General features: G+C 44.5%; 1 protein-coding gene and 15 non-coding genes across 16 annotated transcripts in view; all 16 read right to left on the minus strand.

Moving 5' to 3' along the window:
* Positions 1 to 13,040, minus strand: part of itpr3 (inositol 1,4,5-trisphosphate receptor, type 3) — a 66,426-nt gene that overhangs the window by 50,393 nt on the left and 2,993 nt on the right. The window lies entirely within an intron of this gene.
* Positions 889 to 961, minus strand: trnak-uuu. The gene has a single exon. It is a non-coding gene; the product is annotated as a tRNA-Lys (tRNA).
* On the minus strand, positions 1,252 to 1,324 carry trnak-uuu. Its single transcript has one exon. It is a non-coding gene; the product is annotated as a tRNA-Lys (tRNA).
* Positions 2,573 to 2,645, minus strand: trnak-uuu. Its single transcript has one exon. It is a non-coding gene; the product is annotated as a tRNA-Lys (tRNA).
* trnak-uuu lies at positions 3,680 to 3,752 on the minus strand. The gene has a single exon. It is a non-coding gene; the product is annotated as a tRNA-Lys (tRNA).
* Positions 4,043 to 4,115, minus strand: trnak-uuu. Its single transcript has one exon. It is a non-coding gene; the product is annotated as a tRNA-Lys (tRNA).
* On the minus strand, positions 5,384 to 5,456 carry trnak-uuu. The gene has a single exon. It is a non-coding gene; the product is annotated as a tRNA-Lys (tRNA).
* On the minus strand, positions 5,765 to 5,837 carry trnak-uuu. The gene has a single exon. It is a non-coding gene; the product is annotated as a tRNA-Lys (tRNA).
* trnak-uuu lies at positions 7,147 to 7,219 on the minus strand. Its single transcript has one exon. It is a non-coding gene; the product is annotated as a tRNA-Lys (tRNA).
* trnak-uuu lies at positions 7,510 to 7,582 on the minus strand. Its single transcript has one exon. It is a non-coding gene; the product is annotated as a tRNA-Lys (tRNA).
* On the minus strand, positions 7,873 to 7,945 carry trnak-uuu. The gene has a single exon. It is a non-coding gene; the product is annotated as a tRNA-Lys (tRNA).
* Positions 8,254 to 8,326, minus strand: trnak-uuu. The gene has a single exon. It is a non-coding gene; the product is annotated as a tRNA-Lys (tRNA).
* trnak-uuu lies at positions 8,617 to 8,689 on the minus strand. Its single transcript has one exon. It is a non-coding gene; the product is annotated as a tRNA-Lys (tRNA).
* Positions 9,957 to 10,029, minus strand: trnak-uuu. Its single transcript has one exon. It is a non-coding gene; the product is annotated as a tRNA-Lys (tRNA).
* On the minus strand, positions 10,338 to 10,410 carry trnak-uuu. Its single transcript has one exon. It is a non-coding gene; the product is annotated as a tRNA-Lys (tRNA).
* trnak-uuu lies at positions 11,700 to 11,772 on the minus strand. The gene has a single exon. It is a non-coding gene; the product is annotated as a tRNA-Lys (tRNA).

Below are 13,040 nucleotides of genomic sequence, written 5' to 3' on the forward strand. Positions count from 1 at the left end.
TTAGTCGTTGCGACTCTGAGCGTTAGGGAAACCCATCATCTTGATAAAACATGAACTTTTCTTGTTATCATTTTTATTGTGTTAACAATTAAGTTAACAGGTATTCACTCAGAGGGGGGTCGGCTTCATAGTTGTATTTATCATCTAAATTTGCCGAAACAAGTTTAATATTCTGAAAGCCAAGACTTTGTTTATTTGAAATCAGATGAAAACAAACTGTAACGGACCCATTTTATTCATATTCCGAGTCATAAAGACTTTATTTAAAATAAACATTTATAACTAGTTTAGGTTGTTTGAGAGGTAATTGAAATAGCTAAGGGTGATGATCTGACTTGAAGTGTGTGTTTTTTGCTCCTCCCCATAAGTGCATGCAGATCACATATAGTAAAACACGTACACAGATACATTATTTTGTATTTTTATTAAATTTGACAATCTCAATTTCACTTTCCACTATGTCCACCGTTGTTTTTCACAACCAATGGCAGAACTTTATTGAGGCCTGTAATTAGTCAACTACAGGTCTCTTGAAGTCTTTTTCTTCCAAAAAGCTTGTGACAAGATGTTATTGCTCTTGGGGCATTAAAAACAAGATTTTAACTTTAGTTTTTTATATAATATCTGCATTGTCTCTTGTGAAAAACTAAGTCTTAGTTTGGCCATAGTTATTTAATATATAGCGCCATCTCCTGGTTAAACCCTGAAATTGGAGAATAGTGGGAGGGCCTAACATTCCTGAATACTGGTCTTTGGCAGGTCTTAGGCAGGTAACGGGCTGGCAGTAGGCAGGAAGCTGTATGCTGGGGTCCAAAATAAGAGGCTCCATCTGTAGCAGACAAATGTTAGCTTTAGAGAGGACTTGAGTCACATCACACAATAGATTTACGCCTGAACAGGGACTTGAACCCTGGACCCTCAGATTAAAAGTCTGATGCTCTACCGACTGAGCTATCCAGGCTCTGAAAGACACCTTAGTAGTGAAAGTATGCATAACCACATTTGCATTAAGTATCTGAAAATCAAGACAGCCTTCAAGGAGATCAGCAATGTGGCAACCTGAGAGATCTTTGGTTGAGTGTAAATGATGAGGCACTTATAAATGGGGCCTTGAAGACCTGTGTGAGTGACTTGGATTTATCTAGATAGTCTGGTAGGAAACAGACTACCACGAATGCAACAAGCGGACTTTGTGTAGCAGACAAATGTTAGCTTTAGAGAGGACTTGAGTCACATCACACAATAGATTTACGCCTGAACAGGGACTTGAACCCTGGACCCTCAGATTAAAAGTCTGATGCTCTACCGACTGAGCTATCCAGGCTCTGAAAGACACCTTAGTAGTGAAAGTATGCATAACCACATTTGCATTAAGTATCTGAAAATCAAGACAGCCTTCAAGGAGATCAGCAATGTGGCAACCTGAGAGATCTTTGGTTGAGTGTAAGGCCTAGGCTCCACGGGAACGAAAACGGGTTGAATCCGCATATTTCTCATGCGTATAGCCCTTTAAACTCGACGACGCCGTAACGTAACAGATAGATCTGGGAACGGAGCGCTCTGGGGGGTCCAACGGGGCCGTGTGGTCGCCTATACGGTCATCCGTTTCTGATAATGACGACGCAATAGCCCCGCCTCTCCCCGCCTCTGCTGCTCACCCCCGCAAAAGTACACTGCACACTGAATTCAGATTATTTATCTTTATCTCGATATGGACATAAACGCGAGTGAAGTCTAATCTGACAGGACGGAGACACGCAGCTCCTCCCGCTGTGATGCAGCGGGAGCAAAACACACACTTCAAGTCAGATCATCACCCTTAGCTATTTTAATTACCTCTCAAACTACCTAAACTAGTTATAAATATGTTTATTTTTACTGTCGGGTCACTCATTACAGGATCAGCTGCTGCATGAGACAGACACTGACGCTGTCAGAAGAGAGGAAAAAGAGACAGCCTCCGTGTTTTTTATGATTATATATCATTATATCGTCGTTATTCATTTGTTTTAAAGCTCAATAAATAACAATGAAGACCTTTGACCGGCACTTTTATAATTTTGTCCGGAAGATTTAAACTTTAACACACGTTGACCGGCGAAAAACTCTGCCCGGTTCCGTCGGCCCCCACCAAGGAGAATAAACAGAAGTGCAGCCATGACAACCATTCTTCTTCGCTGCTTTTGTGGAGGAAGTTGCTGCTTTTGTGGAGGAAGTTACAGCGCCACGTACAGGTTCGGCATATGTACTGCAGCTTTTCCAGCGGTTGGATGTAAACGGAGCCGTCTCGTGGAGCTTGACACAATCCGGTGTATATTGCGTGTGGGCGGAAGGTTTTTTGCGGTTGCGTTTGCGTTACTCCGATGCGTTTTGCCGTATGCGTTCCCATGGAGCCGGGGCCTAAATGATGAGGCACTTATAAATGGGTTCTTGAAGACATGTGCGAGTGACTTGGATGTATCTAGAATAGTCTGGTAGGAAACAGACTACCACGAATGCAACAAGCGGATGTGGTCTAGCAGACAAATGTTAGCTTTAGAGAGGACTTGAGTCACATCACACAATAGATTTACGCCTGAACAGGGACTTGAACCCTGGACCCTCAGATTAAAAGTCTGATGCTCTACCGACTGAGCTATCCAGGCTCTGAAAGACACCTTAGTAGTGAAAGTATGCATAACCACATTTGCATTAAGTATCTGAAAATCAAGACAGCTTTCAAGGAGATCAGCAATGTGGCAACCTGAGAGATCTTTGGTTGAGTGTAAATGATGAGGCACTTATAAATGGGGCCTTGAAGACCTATGTGAGTGACTTGGATTTATCTAGATAGTCTGGTAGGAAACAGACTACCACGAATGCAACAAGCGGACGTGGTCTAGCAGACAAATGTTAGCTTTAGAGAGGACTTGAGTCACATCACACAATAGATTAACGCCTGAACAGGGACTTGAACCATGGACCCTCAGATTAAAAGTCTGATGCTCTACTGACTGAGCTATCCAGGCTCTGAAAGACACCTTAGTAGTGAAAGTATGCATAACCACATTTGCATTAAGTATCTGAAAATCAAGACAGCTTTCAAGGAGATCAGCAATGTGGCAACCTGAGAGATCTTTGGTTGAGTGTAAATGATGAGGCACTTATAAATGGGGCCTTGAAGACCTGTGTGAGTGACTTGGATTTATCTAGATAGTCTGGTAGGAAACAGACTACCACGAATGCAACAAGCGGACGTGGTCTAGCAGACAAATGTTAGCTTTAGAGAGGACTTGAGTCACATCACACAATAGATTAACGCCTGAACAGGGACTTGAACCCTGGACCCTCAGATTAAAAGTCTGATGCTCTACTGACTGAGCTATCCAGGCTCTGAAAGACACCTTAGTAGTGAAAGTATGCATAACCACATTTGCATTAAGTATCTGAGTGTAAATGATGAAATGAAAATCAATACAGTTTTCAAGGAGATCAGCAATGTGGCAACCTGAGAGATCTTTGGTTGAGTGTAAATGATGAGACACTTATAAACGGCACCTTGAAGACCTGTGTGAGTGACTTGGATTTATCTAGATAGTCTGGTAGGAAACAGACTACCACGAATGCAACAAGCGGACGTGGTCTAGCAGACAAATGTTAGCTTTAGAGAGGACTTGAGTCACATCACACAATAGATTTACGCCTGAACAGGGACTTGAACCCTGGACCCTCAGATTAAAAGTCTGATGCTCTACCAACTGAGCTATCCAGGCTCTGAAAGACACCTTAGTAGTGAAAGTATGCATAACCACATTTGCATTAAGTATCTGAAAATCAAGACAGCCTTCAAGGAGATCAGCAATGTGGCAACCTGAGAGATCTTTGGTTGAGTGTAAATGATGAGGCACTTATAAATGGGGCCTTTAAGACCTGTGCGAGTGACTTGGATTTATCTAGATAGTCTGGTAGGAAACAGACTACCACGAATGCAACAAGCGGACTTTGTCTAGCAGACAAATGTTAGCTTAAGAGAGGACTTGAGTCACATCACACAATAGATTTACGCCTGAACAGGGACTTGAACCCTGGACCCTCAGATTAAAAGTCTGATGCTCTACCGACTGAGCTATCCAGGCTCTGAAAGACACCTTAGTAGTGAAAGTATGCATAACCACATTTGCATTAAGTATCTGAAAATCAAGACAGCCTTCAAGGAGATCAGCAATGTGGCAACCTGAGAGATCTTTGGTTGAGTGTAAGGCCTAGGCTCCACGGGAACGAAAACGTGTTGAATCTGCATATTTCTCATGCGTATAGCCCTTTAAGCTCGACGACGCCGTAACGGAAACTTAGAAACAGACCCTGCAAACAACAACGGGTCCAAAGGTGGATAGATCTGGGAACGGAGCGCTCTGGGGGGTCCAACGGGGCCGTGTGGTCGCCTATACGGTCATCCGTTTCTGATAATGACGACGCAATAGCCCCGCCTCTCCCCGCCTCTGCTGCTCACCCCCGCAAAAGTACACTGCACACTGAATTCAGATTATTTATCTTTATCTCGATATGGACATAAACGCGAGTGAAGTCTAATCTGACAGGACGGAGACACGCAGCTCCTCCCGCTGTGATGCAGCGGGAGCAAAACACACACTTCAAGTCAGATCATCACCCTTAGCTATTTTAATTACCTCTCAAACTACCTAAACTAGTTATAAATATGTTTATTTTTACTGTCGGGTCACTCATTACAGGATCAGCTGCTGCATGAGACAGACACTGACGCTGTCAGAAGAGAGGAAAAAGAGACAGGCTCCGTGTATTTTATGATTATATATCATTATATCGTCGTTATTCATTTGTTTTAAAGCTCAATAAATAACAATGAAGACCTTTGACCGGCACTTTTATAATTTTGTCCGGAAGATTTAAACTTTAACACACGTTGACCGGCGAAAAACTCTGCCCGGTTCCGTCGGCCCCCACCAAGGAGAATAAACAGAAGTGCAGCCATGACAACCATTCTTCTTCGCTGCTTTTGTGGAGGAAGTTACAGCGCCACGTACAGGTTCGGCATATGTACTGCAGCTTTTCCAGCGGTTGGATGTAAACGGAGCCGTCTCGTGGAGCTTGACACAATCCGGTGTATATTGCGTGTGGGCGGAAGGTTTTTTTGCGGTTGCGTTTGCGTTACTCCGATGCGTTTTGCCGTATGCGTTCCCATGGAGCCGGGGCCTAAATGATGAGGCACTTATAAATGGGTTCTTGAAGACATGTGCGAGTGACTTGGATGTATCTAGAATAGTCTGGTAGGAAACAGACTACCACGAATGCAACAAGCGGATGTGGTCTAGCAGACAAATGTTAGCTTTAGAGAGGACTTGAGTCACATCACACAATAGATTTATGCCTGAACAGGGACTTGAACCCTGGACCCTCAGATTAAAAGTCTGATGCTCTACCGACTGAGCTATCCAGGCTCTGAAAGACACCTTAGTAGTGAAAGTATGCATAACCACATTTGCATTAAGTATCTGAGTGTAAATGATGAAATGAAAATCAAGACAGCTTTCAAGGAGATCAGCAATGTGGCAACCTGAGAGATCTTTGGTTGAGTGTAAATGATGAGACACTTATAAACGGCACCTTGAAGACCTGTGTGAGTGACTTGGATTTATCTAGATAGTCTGGTAGGAAACAGACTACCACGAATGCAACAAGCGGACGTGGTCTAGCAGACAAATGTTAGCTTTAGAGAGGACTTGAGTCACATCACACAATAGATTTACGCCTGAACAGGGACTTGAACCCTGGACCCTCAGATTAAAAGTCTGATGCTCTACCGACTGAGCTATCCAGGCTCTGAAAGACACCTTAGTAGTGAAAGTATGCATAACCACATTTGCATTAAGTATCTGAAAATCAAGACAGCCTTCAAGGAGATCAGCAATGTGGCAACCTGAGAGATCTTTGGTTGAGTGTAAGGCCTAGGCTCCACGGGAACGAAAACGGGTTGAATCTGCATATTTCTCATGCGTATAGCCCTTTAAGCTCGACGACGCCGTAACGGAAACTTAGAAACAGACCCTGCAAACAACAACGGGTCCAAAGGTGGATAGATCTGGGAACGGAGCGCTCTGGGGGGTCCAACGGGGCCGTGTGGTCGCCTATACGGTCATCCGTTTCTGATAATGATGACGCAATAGCCCCGCCTCTCCCCGCCTCTGCTGCTCACCCCCGCAAAAGTACACTGCACACTGAATTCAGATTATTTATCTTTATCTCGATATGGACATAAACGCGAGTGAAGTCTAATCTGACAGGACGGAGACACGCAGCTCCTCCCGCTGTGATGCAGCGGGAGCAAAACACACACTTCAAGTCAGATCATCAGCCTTAGCTATTTTAATTACCTCTCAAACTACCTAAACTAGTTATAAATATGTTTATTTTTACTGTCGGGTCACTCATTACAGGATCAGCTGCTGCATGAGACAGACACTGACGCTGTCAGAAGAGAGGAAAAAGAGACAGCCTCCGTGTATTTTATGATTATATATCATTATATCGTCGTTATTCATTTGTTTTAAAGCTCAATAAATAACAATGAAGACCTTTGACCGGCACTTTTATAATTTTGTCCGGAAGATTTAAACTTTAACACACGTTGACCGGCGAAAAACTCTGCCCGGTTCCGTCGGCCCCCACCAAGGAGAATAAACAGAAGTGCAGCCATGACAACCATTCTTCTTCGCTGCTTTTGTGGAGGAAGTTGCTGCTTTTGTGGAGGAAGTTGCTGCTTTTGTGGAGGAAGTTACAGCGCCACGTACAGGTTCGGCATATGTACTGCAGCTTTTCCAGCGGTTGGATGTAAACGGAGCCGTCTCGTGGAGCTTGACACAATCCGGTGTATATTGCGTGTGGGCGGAAGGTTTTTTGCGGTTGCGTTTGCGTTACTCCGATGCGTTTTGCCGTATGCGTTCCCATGGAGCCGGGGCCTAAATGATGAGGCACTTATAAATGGGTTCTTGAAGACATGTGCGAGTGACTTGGATGTATCTAGAATAGTCTGGTAGGAAACAGACTACCACGAATGCAACAAGCGGATGTGGTCTAGCAGACAAATGTTAGCTTTAGAGAGGACTTGAGTCACATCACACAATAGATTTACGCCTGAACAGGGACTTGAACCCTGGACCCTCAGATTAAAAGTCTGATGCTCTACCGACTGAGCTATCCAGGCTCTGAAAGACACCTTAGTAGTGAAAGTATGCATAACCACATTTGCATTAAGTATCTGAAAATCAAGACAGCTTTCAAGGAGATCAGCAATGTGGCAACCTGAGAGATCTTTGGTTGAGTGTAAATGATGAGGCACTTATAAATGGGGCCTTGAAGACCTATGTGAGTGACTTGGATTTATCTAGATAGTCTGGTAGGAAACAGACTACCACGAATGCAACAAGCGGACGTGGTCTAGCAGACAAATGTTAGCTTTAGAGAGGACTTGAGTCACATCACACAATAGATTAACGCCTGAACAGGGACTTGAACCCTGGACCCTCAGATTAAAAGTCTGATGCTCTACCGACTGAGCTATCCAGGCTCTGAAAGACACCTTAGTAGTGAAAGTATGCATAACCACATTTGCATTAAGTATCTGAAAATCAAGACAGCTTTCAAGGAGATCAGCAATGTGGCAACCTGAGAGATCTTTGGTTGAGTGTAAATGATGAGGCACTTATAAATGGGGCCTTGAAGACCTGTGTGAGTGACTTGGATTTATCTAGATAGTCTGGTAGGAAACAGACTACCACGAATGCAACAAGCGGACGTGGTCTAGCAGACAAATGTTAGCTTTAGAGAGGACTTGAGTCACATCACACAATAGATTAACGCCTGAACAGGGACTTGAACCCTGGACCCTCAGATTAAAAGTCTGATGCTCTACCGACTGAGCTATCCAGGCTCTGAAAGACACCTTAGTAGTGAAAGTATGCATAACCACATTTGCATTAAGTATCTGAGTGTAAATGATGAAATGAAAATCAAGACAGCTTTCAAGGAGATCAGCAATGTGGCAACCTGAGAGATCTTTGGTTGAGTGTAAATGATGAGACACTTATAAATGGCACCTTGAAGACCTGTGTGAGTGACTTGGATTTATCTAGATAGTCTGGTAGGAAACAGACTACCACGAATGCAACAAGCGGACGTGGTCTAGCAGACAAATGTTAGCTTTAGAGAGGACTTGAGTCACATCACACAATAGATTTACGCCTGAACAGGGACTTGAACCCTGGACCCTCAGATTAAAAGTCTGATGCTCTACCAACTGAGCTATCCAGGCTCTGAAAGACACCTTAGTAGTGAAAGTATGCATAACCACATTTGCATTAAGTATCTGAAAATCAAGACAGCCTTCAAGGAGATCAGCAATGTGGCAACCTGAGAGATCTTTGGTTGAGTGTAAATGATGAGGCACTTATAAATGGGGCCTTTAAGACCTGTGCGAGTGACTTGGATTTATCTAGATAGTCTGGTAGGAAACAGACTACCACGAATGCAACAAGCGGACTTTGTCTAGCAGACAAATGTTAGCTTAAGAGAGGACTTGAGTCACATCACACAATAGATTTACGCCTGAACAGGGACTTGAACCCTGGACCCTCAGATTAAAAGTCTGATGCTCTACCGACTGAGCTATCCAGGCTCTGAAAGACACCTTAGTAGTGAAAGTATGCATAACCACATTTGCATTAAGTATCTGAAAATCAAGACAGCCTTCAAGGAGATCAGCAATGTGGCAACCTGAGAGATCTTTGGTTGAGTGTAAGGCCTAGGCTCCACGGGAACGAAAACGGGTTGAATCCGCATATTTCTCATGCGTATAGCCCTTTAAGCTCGACGACGCCGTAACGGAAACTTAGAAACAGACCCTGCAAACAACAACGGGTCCAAAGGTGGATAGATCTGGGAACGGAGCGCTCTGGGGGGTCCAACGGGGCCGTGTGGTCGCCTATACGGTCATCCGTTTCTGATAATGACGACGCAATAGCCCCGCCTCTCCCCGCCTCTGCTGCTCACCCCCGCAAAAGTACACTGCACACTGAATTCAGATTATTTATCTTTATCTCGATATGGACATAAACGCGAGTGAAGTCTAATCTGACAGGACGGAGACACGCAGCTCCTCCCGCTGTGATGCAGCGGGAGCAAAACACACACTTCAAGTCAGATCATCACCCTTAGCTATTTTAATTACCTCTCAAACTACCTAAACTAGTTATAAATATGTTTATTTTTACTGTCGGGTCACTCATTACAGGATCAGCTGCTGCATGAGACAGACACTGACGCTGTCAGAAGAGAGGAAAAAGAGACAGGCTCCGTGTATTTTATGATTATATATCATTATATCGTCGTTATTCATTTGTTTTAAAGCTCAATAAATAACAATGAAGACCTTTGACCGGCACTTTTATAATTTTGTCCGGAAGATTTAAACTTTAACACACGTTGACCGGCGAAAAACTCTGCCCGGTTCCGTCGGCCCCCACCAAGGAGAATAAACAGAAGTGCAGCCATGACAACCATTCTTCTTCGCTGCTTTTGTGGAGGAAGTTACAGCGCCACGTACAGGTTCGGCATATGTACTGCAGCTTTTCCAGCGGTTGGATGTAAACGGAGCCGTCTCGTGGAGCTTGACACAATCCGGTGTATATTGCGTGTGGGCGGAAGGTTTTTTGCGGTTGCGTTTGCGTTACTCCGATGCGTTTTGCCGTATGCGTTCCCATGGAGCCGGGGCCTAAATGATGAGGCACTTATAAATGGGTTCTTGAAGACATGTGCGAGTGACTTGGATGTATCTAGAATAGTCTGGTAGGAAACAGACTACCACGAATGCAACAAGCGGATGTGGTCTAGCAGACAAATGTTAGCTTTAGAGAGGACTTGAGTCACATCACACAATAGATTTACGCCTGAACAGGGACTTGAACCCTGGAGCCTCAGATTAAAAGTCTGATGCTCTACCGACTGAGCTATCCAGGCTCTGAAAGACACCTTAGTAGTGAAAGTATGCATAACCACATTTGCATTAAGTATCTGAGTGTAAATGATGAAATGAAAATCAAGACAGCTTTCAAGGAGATCAGCAATGTGGCAACCTGAGAGATCTTTGGTTGAGTGTAAATGATGAGACACTTATAAACGGCACCTTGAAGACCTGTGTGAGTGACTTGGATTTATCTAGATAGTCTGGTAGGAAACAGACTACCACGAATGCAACAAGCGGACGTGGTCTAGCAGACAAATGTTAGCTTTAGAGAGGACTTGAGTCACATCACACAATAGATTTACGCCTGAACAGGGACTTGAACCCTGGACCCTCAGATTAAAAGTCTGATGCTCTACCGACTGAGCTATCCAGGCTCTGAAAGACACCTTAGTAGTGAAAGTATGCATAACCACATTTGCATTAAGTATCTGAAAATCAAGACAGCCTTCAAGGAGATCAGCAATGTGGCAACCTGAGAGATCTTTGGTTGAGTGTAAGGCCTAGGCTCCACGGGAACGAAAACGGGTTGAATCTGCATATTTCTCATGCGTATAGCCCTTTAAGCTCGACGACGCCGTAACGGAAACTTAGAAACAGACCCTGCAAACAACAACGGGTCCAAAGGTGGATAGATCTGGGAACGGAGCGCTCTGGGGGGTCCAACGGGGCCGTGTGGTCGCCTATACGGTCATCCGTTTCTGATAATGATGACGCAATAGCCCCGCCTCTCCCCGCCTCTGCTGCTCACCCCCGCAAAAGTACACTGCACACTGAATTGAGATTATTTATCTTTATCTCGATATGGACATAAACGCGAGTGAAGTCTAATCTGACAGGACGGAGACACGCAGCTCCTCCCGCTGTGATGCAGCGGGAGCAAAACACACACTTCAAGTCAGATCATCACCCTTAGCTATTTTAATTACCTCTCAAACTACCTAAACTAGTTATAAATATGTTTATTTTTACTGTCGGGTCACTCATTACAGGATCAGCTGCTGCATGAGACAGACACTGACGCTGTCAGAAGAGAGGAAAAAGAGACAGCCTCCGTGTATTTTATGATTATATATCATTATATCGTCGTTATTCATTTGTTTTAAAGCTCAATAAATAACAATGAAGACCTTGACCGGCACTTTTATAATTTTGTCCGGAAGATTTAAACTTTAAACACACGTTGACCGGCGAAAAACTCTGCCCGGTTCCGTCGGCCCCCACCAAGGAGAATAAACAGAAGTGCAGCCATGACAACCATTCTTCTTCGCTGCTTTTGTGGAGGAAGTTGCTGCTTTTGTGGGGGAAGTTACAGCGCCACGTACAGGTTCGGCATATGTACTGCAGCTTTTCCAGCGGTTGGATGTAAACGGAGCCGTCTCGTGGAGCTTGACACAATCCGGTTGTATATTGCGTGTGGGCGGAAGGTTTTTTGCGGTTGCGTTTGCGTTACTCCGATGCGTTTGTGCCGTATGCGTTCCCATGAGGCCGGGGCCCTAAATGATGAGGCACTATAATGGGTTCTTGAAGACATGTGCGAGTGACTTGGATGTATCTAGAATAGTCTGGTAGGAAACAGACTACCACAAATGCAACAAGCGGATGTGGTCTAGTAGACAAATGTTAGCTTTAGAGAGGACTTGAGTCACATCACACAATAGATTTACGCCTGAACAGGGACTTGAACCCTGGACCCTCAGATTAAAAGTCTGATGCTCTACCGACTGAGCTATCCAGGCTCTGAAAGACACCTAGTAGTAGTGAAGTATGCATAACCACATTTGCATAAGTATCTGAAAATCAAGACAGCTTTCAAGGAGATCAGCAATGTGGCAACCTGAGAGATCTTTGGTTGAGGTAAATGATGAGGCACTTATAAATGGGGCCTTGAAGACCTATGTGGTGACTTGGATTTATCTAGATAGTCTGGTAGGAAACAGACTACCACGAATGCAACAAGCGGACGTGGTCTAGCAGACAAATGTTAGCTTTAGAGAGGACTGAGTCACATCACACAATAGTTAACGCCTGAACAGGGACTTGAACCATGGACCCTCAGTTAAAAGTCTGATGCTCTACTGACTGAGCTATCCGGCTCTGAAAGACACCTTAGTAGTAGTGAAAGTATGCATAACCACATTTGCATTAAGTATCTGAGTGTAAATGATGAAATGAAAATCAATACAGTTTTCAAGGAGATCAGCAATGTGGCAACCTGAGAGATCTTGGTTGAGTGTAAATGATGAGACACTTATAAACGGCACCTTGAAGACGTGTGAGTGACTTGGATTTATCTAGATAGTTGGTAGGAAACAGACTAACCACGAATGCAACAAGCGGACGTGGTCTAGCAGACAAATGTTAGCTTTAGAGAGGACTTGAGTCACATCACACAATAGATTTACGCCTGAACAGGGACTTGAACCCTGGACCCTCAGATTAAACAGTCTGATGCTCTACCGATGAGCTATCCAGGCTCTGAAAGACACCTAGTAGTGAAAGTATGCATAACCACATTTGCATTAAGTATCTGAAAATCAAGACAGCCTTCAAGGAGATCAGCAATGTGGCAACCTGAGAGATCTTTGGTTGAGTGTAAGGCTAGGCTCCACGGGAACGAAAAAGGGTTGAATCCGCATATTTCTCATGCGTTATAGCCCTTTAAGCTCGACGACGCGTAACGGCAACTTAGAAACAGACCCTGCAAACAACAAACGGGTCCAAAGGTGGATAGATCTGGGAACGGAGCGCTCTGGGGGGTCCAACGGGGCCGTGTGGTCGCCTATACGGTCATCCGTTTCTGATAATGACGACGCAATAGCCCCGCCTCTCCCCGCCTCTGCTGCTCACCCCCGCAAAAAGTACACTGCACACTGAATTCAGATTATTTATCTTTATCTCGATATGGACATAAACGCGAGTGAAGTCTAATCTGACAGGACGGAGACACGCAGCTCCTCCCGCGTGATGCAGCGGGAGCAAAACACACACTTCAAGTAGATCATCA

Source organism: Trematomus bernacchii, unplaced genomic scaffold, assembly GCF_902827165.1.
Source record: "Trematomus bernacchii unplaced genomic scaffold, fTreBer1.1, whole genome shotgun sequence".
NCBI lineage: Eukaryota > Metazoa > Chordata > Actinopteri > Perciformes > Nototheniidae > Trematomus > Trematomus bernacchii.